This window comes from Ascaphus truei, chromosome 7 (genome assembly GCF_040206685.1).
Source record: "Ascaphus truei isolate aAscTru1 chromosome 7, aAscTru1.hap1, whole genome shotgun sequence".
NCBI lineage: Eukaryota > Metazoa > Chordata > Amphibia > Anura > Ascaphidae > Ascaphus > Ascaphus truei.
In genome coordinates, this window is record NC_134489.1 from 37,843,003 (window position 1) to 37,854,107 (window position 11,105).

The following is an 11,105-nucleotide window of genomic DNA, read 5'->3' on the forward strand; positions in this document are numbered from 1 at the left end:
ACCCCACAGAGAAGCCGTGTGCGGCTGTACGGTTGTTGGAAAGCAAACTCCTAAGAAACTGCTTGTCCTAAAAGTTTGCAGATGATTAGATCTATAGCAGAGGCAGAAATTATAAACTGTTTTATTCTCTCTATGCTACACTTCCTACCCCACTTTGCTACATTGTGTAACTTACACAGTGCATGCCGATCACACCCTCCCCTAACTATGACTGTACGTAATGATACTGCCTTCCTTTATACAAAGTATAGTATTGTATTGTATTGTATTGTATGTCTTTATTTATATAGCGCCGTTAATGTACATAGCGCTTCACAGCAGTAATACATGTGGTAATCCAATAAATAACAGATAATATAAATAACAGATCATGGGAATAAGTGCTTTAGACATTAAGGAAGAGGAGTCCTGCCACGAGGAGCTTACAGTCTAATTGGTAACAAAGTAACGTACACTTACCGCTGCCCTATATGCACTTACATTCAGTCTAGACTAATACTGTTTCATGACTACAAATGGGATGCCACCATACAGGAATATATTAGAGACCCGTCAATGATGGAAAGTCAACCAACATATACTCTTGTACTCTTGAGAATGGACCAAAACGTTGATCCAGTTTGAATAAAACCCTTTTTCTATTTCTATTGGTCCTGAGAGTGCCTGATTTCTACATGATATATATATATATATATATATATATATATAATATATATATATATATATATATATATATATATATATACACAGTGGTTGACAAATCACCAAAAAATCTACTCGCCACACAAAAAAATCTACTCGCCACCTAGTACCAAACGTGTGCTGCTTGGGCCAATATTACTCGCCCGGGGGTTAAATCCACTCGCCCGGGGCGAGCAAATGTATAGGTTTGTCGAACACTGTATATATATATATATATATATATATATATATATATATATATATATATATATATATATATATATATATATATAGCCAATAAAGAATATCGCTTGTGAGCACATTCATGCAACCCTGCCTTTCCGCCATTATCACCTAGCATACATTGCTTCCACTGTAGCAAGGGTTTCTGGTATGGTATATATACATCCCTGGTAAAGGATAATAATAATGTCACTGTGAATTGGGACCAAGAATTTTCTTTGCTTGTTTGCGTCTGATCCACCATCGCCCTTCACCACTTTGATTGCAAGCCCTGTAGGTTAGAGACTTCCTTTTTATGCTATATGCATCAAAAAAACCGCCTGTACTGATATTGTGTGCCGCTGTACAGTCACTGTTTGCGCCGGCTGTGTAGTCCGTGCTTCTTGCAAACAAACAATACAAATATAAGGATATACAACGCACTTTGCGGGCTTTTGTTCAAAGCTTCTGATGCCTCCACAGATGCAGAGATTAACATGCCCCCGTGGTATATATCCTGTACTCCCGGACTAATCAGATCCAAAGGAGAGCTTGTCTCCACCGTTTAGCAGGAGTGCTACTCATCACCACAAGTGAATGACTACAGATATGCACGTGTGGTACCTCTCTCCTCCATCCTATCCCACAGCCTCATGGAGGGGGCCGGGGGAGAGGGAATGATGAATGGAAACACCTATTGTCATGGGGGAAACTGGATTAAAATGGCCTCTTTTTGTACTAAGGGCACGGAATTCATCTTATTATGATTGCTGGGCGCTGTGCTTCATTTCCCTGCTAACCTATAATGCAATTTTTTATATTGAATTCTAATGCCACTGAGGTGCTTAGAAAAGAAAATATATGGAAAATACATTATTTGTTTGCCTCCATGTACCACGTTATAATATATCAACACCCTTCATCTCATGTTTAGATCTGTGTGTATGTAAACACGTGCACACACACACACACACACACACACACACACACACACACACACACACACACACACACACACACACACACACACACACACACACACACACACACACACACACACACACACACACACACACACACACACACACACACACACACGAACACACACACGAACACACAAAAACAATAGATTCAAATGTAAAAGCAGGTGGAATAATAAAGTTAGACCTCAAGTTGTCAGAAGAGAGAAAAGTAATTAGGAGTAATTAGTGATATTACGTGACAATATTCCTACTTTTGTCAACTATTTTCTGAATTAAACCCCCCCCCAAAAACAAGATTTTTTTAAAAAGACTTATTATGCTTTAAGTAGACTCCCCCTCACCAACACCCCCCCCCCCTCACCCATACACTCACTCACTCAAAATGAGGGCATGTGGTTTGTAGAGAGGATAAATAAATGAATATATTGACCCTCCCTACTATCAGGAACTCCATTAATGTATTAGGAATTAAATAGCTCAGCACAACCTTACAATACAGTGTATTTCCACGGCCGCCATCTCTCTAATCTTTCTTTCTCCTTCACACTATAATTGCCCTTTATCTTGGTTGCGGTCTCTGCGATTTCTGACCCTGCAGAATAAACCAGGACGGGGAGAATTCCTGGATTTTTACCGGTCTCTATACATTCCACGAAGAGCTAAGGGACAGGAGCCACTAATAACACCTAAGGCGTATAAGTAGCATACACAGCCTATATTGTCCCATTTCCCGCCTCGGAGAAATTAATCACTCTTTAACTTCCACCCCATTTATATTGCATTGTGGGGGAAAGTAACCGCCATACATTTAGCCTTCTTATATTCATGGGCACAGCAGCTGCACACAGCCCACTGGAGACCAGTTACACGCGTTTATAGATATGCAACAGACTACTGAAGTATTGCAACACGGAAAGACTGGGGACTGGATTAGACATGAGAAAAGGTTCCCTTTATGGTTATATATTCAATTAAAAGTAAGACAACCGTGCGTCTGCCAGCATCCCAATCTCAACATGCGTTGCAGGCTTCTCTGGCAGCACAAGGGTTAATATTGCGTGGAATGCAGGGCTTTTACATTGCAATTTTTTTTTGGCAAAGGTAGATGGCAGGAAATGGTTGTCCTAAATGAGCCTGCTGTGCCATCACTCAGCACTACTTATTAATAAATAGAAATGAGGTCCAATTGCACTGCTAAATAATGGAGAATAACAATAGAATAAAACAATATGTATTTCCTATTGTTTTATGTTCTTTTTATTTTCTGCAGTTACGGTGGGTTTTATTTTATTTTGATTTTCCTTCCGTGGAAAATATTACAGAGAAAACCAGTGATTTGGTCCCGTGACTGTATCATTTTCTGATCATTTGGGAATGGCGTGAAAGTGGCTAGTTTTGACGTGCCTCTAAACCTGGGAGAGTTTTTGGCTACCCTGCATAGCGCTATGAAGCCGCTTTCCTATGCCGGAGCAGAGATCAGCTCTACTTTAATGAACGGGGCTAAAACCTTCCCCAGCGCAGGGAAGACGTCTTCAAGGTGTATTGAATGTGGTCATTCGACACTAAAAAAGCAGGGTTTAAAAAAAAGGTACTGCAGCGGGTATATCAATGGAAAATTCCGTTCACAGCAATAGTACATTTAGATTTTTTTTACACATTTTCCCCGCAGGATTGCATTGGTTTTGCCTTGATACATTTGGAGGTTTTCAAGATATTGAGGTTTCCGAAGGTTTCTCTGTGTAACACTGCTGCAAAACAGCAGCATATGACTTATCAGACAAAGAATATTCGTGTTAGAGGCATCAAGACTTTTTATAGGATAAACCCGGTGCTGATTTTCCTGCTCGGGAAAACCTTTACATATCACTTAGACTGTAAGCTCTTCGGGGCAGGGATTCCTATTGTTTTATACCTGAAGCGCTTATCCCCTCAGTGCGTTATAATATTATGCCACGTGTATTACTGCTGTGAAACGCTATGCACCTGAATGGCGCTATGTAAATCAAGATATACCTACATACTTCCCAAAACGGGGGGAATCTGCCAGTTTCCCTCAAGTTTGTCAGCAGGACTTATAAAAGAAAAATGTGCGCGTCATTTTTTTTGTAGGGCGCGAGACACGGAACTGTTTCCAACGTGGGAGAAAACTTTGAGAAATGCCTCATGAAAAAAATGTGTGCGATATCTCAAATACAAACTAATTTCCAAGCCTCTCATCTCTCGGAAGGTCCCCACCGAGCGCATTTATTAACCCACCCTCTCTAGTACAAGGTTAATAAGAGACCCCCATACTCTATACAGCAGGCAAGAAGCTGGAGGTCTCATTAATCATACTGAGATGGGAAGCAGATGCTAAACTGTATCATTTCTGCCTTGTGTCTGCTGTTGCATCAGGTATAACAAGGCAGTGGGGGAGAGTCACAGAGCCTAGTTTGAAATGCCTGACGTTAACCCCTGCTCTGCTAGAGAGGAGAGGGTTTCATTGACTTCTGCAATATGGCAGTATACATTGAGGCTGGTAATGCACAGTGAACAAACTCCAAGCTGGACAAGGAGTAACCAGACGCCTGCTTATCAACACAACCCCCTGTCACCTACTGTATCAAACACCACAGACCATGCCAGCAAGAGACGTCTGCAATTCTCAGGGTTTGTCACTGTGTCCGGATATAACTCTGTGTGTGGGACCCAAAGCATCAATTTAACGCAATGGGGCTCAACTTCAGTCCTCAAGACTCTCCCAACGGGTCGGATCTTCAGGATATCCCTGCTTCAGCACAGGTGGCTCAATCAGTGGCTCAGGCAAAGTCTGCACCACCTGTGCTGAAGCAGGGATATCCTGAAAACCTGACCTGTAAGGGGGGGTCTTGAGGACTGGAGTTGAGAAGCCCTGATTTAACCCTTATCTTTCCAGAGGGACCAGCACCGCATCATGGTCTAATAATAATGTTGGTTATTTATGTGACATAGTGTAACCACAGTGTGCGTATAATGTAGATCAGGAGAGGCACAGGGTAATGAGGTTCTCTAACCCCTTCACGACCAAAGGGAGTTGCTATAAATGACTTTAAGATTGGTCCCACAGGACAGCAAAGGGGTCAGTAACCTGCATATTATATATATATATATATATATATATATATATATATATATATATATATATATATAAAGCAGAAAATATATATATATATAAATATAATGAAGGTAATGCCACATATAAAGGAAGGTTATTGCACATCACATAGTGAATCTCTTATAGTGCAACTAAAATAATAAAATGGGTACAATTAAATGAGCAAAAACCAGCGATCTACAGGTCCTGGCACATGATGGATTTCTGGAAGCCCTTTGTTAGTAAATATCCTGCATGTGAAGGGCTCGGGCCGCTGTCACGGAATAGAAAGTTGCTGTGTGAAGGTTCCCGCAGGCTCTGACACTGCCCTGGAATGTACATGTCACATCGCCAGTGTGTGAGAAGGGGAACGGTGACAGCCACAGAGGAGCAAACTCGCACAACAAAGATGCACTTCAATTGTCAGCTTGGGTAACGTTGGCAGCGGGGATAAGGAGAAAACGCTACTGTAGCAACACAAGACATGACACGCCGAGCTGGGTAGGGCCACGCAGACATACTCCGAAGAGAAATGCAAACCTCGGAGAAAAAAGTTTACAGACAAAGAAAGCTAAATGGGGATGAATAACAGGCTGAAGGAGCGGCTCAGGGAGTAAAGACACTGACTGTAAACAATGACACTGAGTGTGAAGCAGGGGAACCTGGTTCAATTCCCGGTGTCGGCTCCTTTAGACCTTGGGCAAGTCACTTTATCTCCCTGTGTTCATAGATTGTAAGCTCCTGGTCTGGGACTGTGTCTGTAACAATCCAATGTGCAGCGTCCCGCGCGCTATACTGTAATTGTGACGCGCTTTGAGTCCCATTGGGAGAAAAGCGCTATATGAAATAAAGTTATTATTAATAATAATCCCATCAGTGTCTGGTGGGAAAAACACACTGCTATCTGGCTGCAGGGACAGCAGCAGAAATGTATACCATATACCCTATTCCATATACTGTAAATAGATTTTATAAATTAGATAGATAGATCTGCATTATTAATACTAGAACCATTCAATGGTTCAAACAAGAAGGGAGGTAAAAATACCACTTATTTACTAGTAAACATTTGGTCCATTTTCAGACGGACACTGAAAGAGCGTCGCAGGGCAGTATAGGTACAGTAGGGGAATTCAATTTATAGCCTCCCATAACATTGGGAAAATATAACCCCAAGTACATTGATCCCATTCAATGAAAGAAGCAGCAGCAACAACATTGCATCAGGCAGATGTGTAAAATCCCCCCAAATGAAACCAGTGTAAATCCGTTCTATCCGGCACTTCCCATGCTGTCTGTCACTTCTCTGTCTTACAGTTTTCCTCCCTGTATCCTTTTACACGGAGGATAGAAACAGGAGTTCCCGGGGCTTAGAGACTGCCTGGTCTTGTTAGCAGCAGCCAGAAAATTCACATAAACATCGCTATGATTAAAATGCAAATAAAACGTACCTTCTAAATTACGCTGGAATTCTCCTTCTGGCGTCTTGTTTTCCAGTATCCATGTAACCGGGAACGCTATGACCAGTCAGTAAAAGTAGGGAAAGTTTTCTCTTGTAGCTCGCCCAAGTGTTGGATATAGGATGTAGACAGCACGCTTGAAGTTTAAAGTCTTAGGATACAAACTTGATGTATGGACATTTATAATATATATATATCTATATATAAATATATAGATATATATATATACATACACAGACGCACACACAGACTCTTACTCACACACACAGAGCCCGCGCCTTAATACATGTATACCCATGTGTATGGGACTTCCATATATTTATATATATAGACACACAGAGCAGACCACATTAAGGAAGGCGAGGTAGTTCTCATTGGTCACTGCAGTGTCTTTCATCATACATATTAAACAACTGGGAGGGGAGTCCATTGGCTGACAAGATGGGAAAGCCCTTGGGAAGGCAGAGGGAGGGGCAGGAGGGCTCTGTGACTTGGCTAAGGGGGCAGTGGGAGGGATGGAGAGAGGACCAGGATGAGGACATCTGTTCAACATGCATATTTCATAAAGAAAGAAGAGAGGGATGGATAGAAGGGAGAGAGCCGGGAAAATGAAGGCCAGGGACAGTGAATCATAGGGAAAGTGACAGACGGGATGAGCTAGGAGATTACAACCACCTCACGAGAGGAGGAGGAGGAGGTGGGAACACTCCCTAAATGAACATGCGGCACTGCGGAATGATATTAGGGGGGTTATTTACTATAGTCTCCCAGCTGCAAACTGGGGGGAAAAACATATTTATTAAAATAAAAACTCCAATGGCGTTTAATTGGATTGCATTATTTTTGGGGGGGAAACGCAAGGTTTTTTGCACCCTTGCTGCACCAGTTTTGCACCCGGGAGAATTTAGAAGGTAGCCCCTTTATTCATGTGAATTTGTGATATGCTGCTATATTAATGTTATTTTTGGGGGGAATATTTTATTATCATGTAATTATGCCATTCATCCTCAAAGATGTTATAGCAATAAGAAACTAAATAATATATAGATAATATAGTAGTCATTACCTAGTAGGACCTGGGGGGGGAATTCTGTTTCTCACGCGTTTTGCTAAGCTGCATTTCACAGATGTTTGATCACTAGGCCAGACTTCACTGAGCTACTCATAAAAATGCTGCTCTACATCAGTGCATCAGAGAATGAGGTCATCGCTCCACCTGGTGACATCACCATGACAGTCCTTACACCAGAGAAAGAAATAAGCTACATACCTTTAGCAGACTGAGAGCATCCATTGCAACAACCCCATCAATACCTGTTATAGGGGTGCCAAGTGTCCAGTCCATGTATGTGTATACCAGTATTACCTCGCTGGACATAGTGACCTGACCAGCTTGGGGGGCCGCGGGATTTCCCCGAGCAGGGAGAGAGCAGGGCTGCTGCTAGGGGGCTGGGCAGCTTTCTCCATCCGGATTGGCTGCTTCTTGGTAATGCAGCAATCCTCAAAAAATGAAAAAAATGAAACAAAAATAGGGGGCGCAAACAATGTAAAATTATTTTATAAGAACGTATTTAAAAAAACATATATGGATGGTGGTTTTCACTAAAAAAAAATATCTTTCTGATTTCTCCATTTCCCCCTTTCCTCTCTCTAACCATCATCTCATCTCATTCTCTCTCTCTCTCGCTTCTCCACCTCTATCTACCCCTCATTTCTGCAGAGACCTGCGCTCTATTAACCTACCAGCCTTTGATTCCACTTTACGCTCCTCCCTCTCGTCTCTCAGCTCTGCTTCAGACAACCTGGTCAGGAACTACAACTCTGCCCTATCCTACTTTCTTGATCTACATGCGCCGCTTTCTCTCTGCATTTCTCGCCCTTCTAACCTCAGACCATGGATAAATTCCCACACGCGCATGCTGCGTTCCTGCACTCGTTTCTCTGAACGCCTCTGGAGGAAATCTCACACTCTCACAGACTTCCTTCACTACAAATTTATGCTGTCCTGTTTCAACTCTGCCCTCTCTCAGGCTAAATAAATCTACTTTTCCTCACTAATCAACACGCACAAATCTAACCCACGCAGACTCTTTTCTGTCTTTGACTCCCTGCTCAGACCACCCTCGGCTGCCTCCTCTTCTTCCGCCATCTCACCTCAGGACTTTGCTGACTATTTTAAGGAAAAGGTGGAATCCATACGTCAGAACATCCCCTCTGTTTCCTCCTCCCATCCCACACCACTTCCTAACTCTCCTCCTGCCTTCTTAACACTTTTTCCACTGTCACAGAGGAGGATGCGTCACTGTTGATATCCTCTTTTCCTTCTACCACTTGCCGTCTTGACCCCATTCCCTCCCATCTCCTAAAACCTCTTGCTCATACTATAATCCCTACGCTTACACACATTTTTAACTCCTCCCTGTACTCTGGTACCTTTCCCTCCTTCTTCAAACATACAACAGTCATACCATTACTCAAAAACAGCAAGCTTGATCCTGTCTCCGTCCTGCCTTTTGCCTCTAAACTCCTTGAACGTCTTATATTCCTTCGCCTGGTCCATTTTCTCACCACCTAATTCTCTCGTAGACTCTCTACAATCTGGCTTCCGCACTGCTCACTCCACTGAAACAGTCCTCACTAAAATAACTAATGACCTCCATGCTGCCAAAGACAGGTCATTACAATCTGCTCATATTACTTGATCTCTCTGCAGCATTTGATACCGCGAACCACCCTCTCCTCCTTCACATTCTCCATACTCTTGGTATTCGGAATAAAGCTCTATCCTGGATCTCCTCTTACCTCTCCCATCGTAATTTCAGTGTCTCTTCTGCTAACACCTCCTCCTCCATCGATCTATCTGTGGGGGTACCCCAGGGCTCTGTCCTGGGACCTCTCCTCTTTTCTCTGTACACACTCTCTCTAGGTGACCTAATCACATCTCTTGGGTTCAAATATCACCTCTATGCTGATTACACACAAATTTACTTTTCAACCCCATACCTTACACCTGCTGTACAGACCAAAGTTTCTGAATGTCTCTCTGCGATATCATCCCAGATGGCCCTCCGCCGCCTTAAACTCAACATGTCAAAAACAGAGCTCCTCATATTTCATCCCAAACCTGGCCCCACTACCTCCTTCCATATTACTGTTGGAAGTTCTGTCATTTACCCAGTAGTGCAAGCATGCTGCCTAGGGGTCACACTCGACTCCTCTCTCACATTCTCCCCCCACATTCAAAACGTATCTAAAACCTGTCGCTTTTTCCTTTGCAATATTTCAAAGATATGCCCTTTCCTCTGTTGCTCCACTGCTAAAACTCTGACTCAGGCCCTCATTCTCTCCCGTCTCGATTACTGTAACCTCCTGCTGTCCGGTCTTCCTGCCTCTCACCTGTCCCCTCTACAATCTATCCTAAACGCTGCTGCTAGAATAACTCTACTCTTTCCTAGATCTGTCTCATCGTCTTCCCTGCTGAAATCCCTTTCCTGGCTTCCTATCAAATCCTGCATCTCACACTCAATTCTCCTCCTCACTTTTAAAGCTTTACACTCTTCTGCCCCTCCTTACATCTCAGCCCTAATTTCTCGCTATACACCATCCTGACTCTTGCGTTCTTCTCAAGGATGTCTTCTTTCTACCCCCTTTGTATCTAAAGCCCTCTCCCGCCTTAAACCTCTCACTGACTTCCCCGCACCTCTGGAATGCCCTTCCCCTCAATATCCGACTAGCACCCTCTCTAACCACCTTTAAGACCCACCTTAAAACACGCCTGCTTAACGAAGCATATGAGTAGCTCTGTGGCTAATACTATACACCAGATACATAAAGCTTGGCCCCCTGCAGACGCACTTACCAGAATTCCCTCCTACTGTCTCTATACGTCCTTCCTACCAATTAGATTGTAAGCTCTTCGGAGCAGGGACTCCTCTTCTTAAATGTTAAGTCTGAAGCACTCTTCCCATTATGTGTTATGTGTAGTTATTTATATGATTGTCACGTGTATTACTGCTGTGAAGCGCTATGTGCATTAATGGCGCTATATAAATAAAGACATACAGTACATGCAATCATATATAAAACTGTGCACTCACACAACAGAAACAAGGGTAAAATAGTATATTCGCCTGTTTTATAATTCTCCAGTTACTCTCCTCCTGCATGGGTGGTCAGCCAGTGTTCCATGCGATAGTACTGTGCGTCACAGGGATCCGCTGGACTCCTTGCTGGTCTCCAAGATGATGAATAGTATGCCCTTGTAGGCTGTGGACCCCTGTTCACTGGCAGCGGTCACAGCTCTGCTCCACGCGTTCCTCTCTCTGCCCGACCGGCGTCCTCGTTGCTGCGGTATCCTCTCGGCTCTGACGTCACAGACCCGGAAGTGGTATGTCCTCGACAGCGCTCCTGCTCGCAGACGCGGCTTTGCAGCCAATCAGGAGGAGGTGGCAAGAGTCGGAGTGTGGCGCCAGGGAGAGGAGGAAACAGCATGGAGCAGAGCGGAGAGAGAGATGTGTGTTTGTGTGCGTGTGTCGAGTGCATCACACTTTTCACCATTGTGTCCAGTATTTTTAGAGAAGACACTTGGCAACCCTTTCTGTACACAAAATATATTCCGATGATACTCGCTAGACATGTATATACTGG

The 11,105-nt window shown here is 43.3% G+C and overlaps 1 protein-coding gene across 1 annotated transcript in view; it reads right to left on the reverse strand.

Moving 5' to 3' along the window:
- NHLH1 (nescient helix-loop-helix 1) overlaps positions 1–6,780 on the reverse strand; it is an 11,105-nt gene extending 4,325 nt beyond the window's left edge. The window contains exon 1 of the mRNA XM_075607741.1: positions 6,450–6,780. The gene's annotated coding sequence lies outside the window, so the exon portion shown is untranslated. The remainder of the gene's footprint in view (positions 1–6,449) is intronic.
- Between the last annotated feature and the right edge of the window lie 4,325 nt (positions 6,781–11,105).